This window comes from Rattus norvegicus, chromosome 3, assembly GCF_021556685.1.
Source record: "Rattus norvegicus strain SHRSP/BbbUtx chromosome 3, alternate assembly SHRSP_T2T, whole genome shotgun sequence".
Classification (NCBI taxonomy): Eukaryota; Metazoa; Chordata; class Mammalia; order Rodentia; family Muridae; genus Rattus; species Rattus norvegicus.
The window spans coordinates 78,065,900-78,067,071 of NC_141536.1; positions in this window are offsets into that span (position 1 = coordinate 78,065,900).

Consider the following 1,172-nt stretch of genomic DNA (forward strand, 5'->3'; position numbering starts at 1 on the left):
GTCAATCATTTCCTTCCTTTGAGAAAAATAGGCTGGTATGTCTGACAAGGCTTTCTTGAAAATACCATGACTGCTTCTGTCAGGCATTTTATAGTCTTTGGACAGAGTCTGGCTCTCAGGTAGAGTTTGATGCACATTTAAGATCTTTCTGTCCCCTAGTCACTTCTACCAATTGAGTCAGGATCTCCCTCACCACACTCATCCATGTCCTCCACCTCCCTCTACTGTGCCCTGCAATTCTCTTCTTTCTACACTTTGATTCTTACAGTGAGCTTTAGGGATCCTTGTATCAGCCCCAGTGGACAAGATTGACTGCACAGGGCCTCTTCTATTAATGGAGTCATTTCTAATGGAGCCATATTTTGCAGTGCCAGACAGCTGTTTACACACACACACACACACACACACACACACAGAGAGAGAGAGAGAGAGAGAGAGTCATGTGCACACACATACAGATACCCATACATATACACACAGAGATAACACACACATTCACACTCTCACACACATACATACACACTTTCACCCATGCACATACATATACACATACACTTGTGGGGAACAGTAGATCTGTGGGACGGGTGGTGTGGTTATGAGTGACCAGACCCACCCATAAAAATGGCAGTGAAAACCTATTGAGCAGTGAAAACCTATTATTACCCAAAAAGGGAAGTTTAAAAGAGGCTAACATGGAATTTAATGACTGTGGAGTAATAACATATCCTGTATCAAATTAAAATGCTAAAGCTGCCACTGGAAATAAGTGCTTTAGGAGTCACCAAGATTTCATGTTATTGCTGGTGGTCGGCTTGATTGTCCCACATATTCTGTATCGCGTATTCAAACTGGCAAGTGGCTCCATCAGAATGAGAACCTAGGAACACTGGGAGCATACCCCAGCCAAGGAAGTCCTGAGAGACTGAGTGACTTCCTTAAGACAAAGACATCCTATGTTTCCTGAAAGCTGCAGAATGGAGTTGGGTGTGTGCTCTGAGGTTTGACTGGCTTGGCTGTGTGACTTCAGGACAGTCGCTCTGTTTCTCTGAGCCTCCATTTCTCCACACCAAAGATTTGGAAGCTCCTCATAGGCTGCTGAGTGCTGGGGACTGACAGTTCCTTTCCCTAGTTTCCTTCCTGTTCCCACCCATCCCTGATGGTGAAGCCCGGTT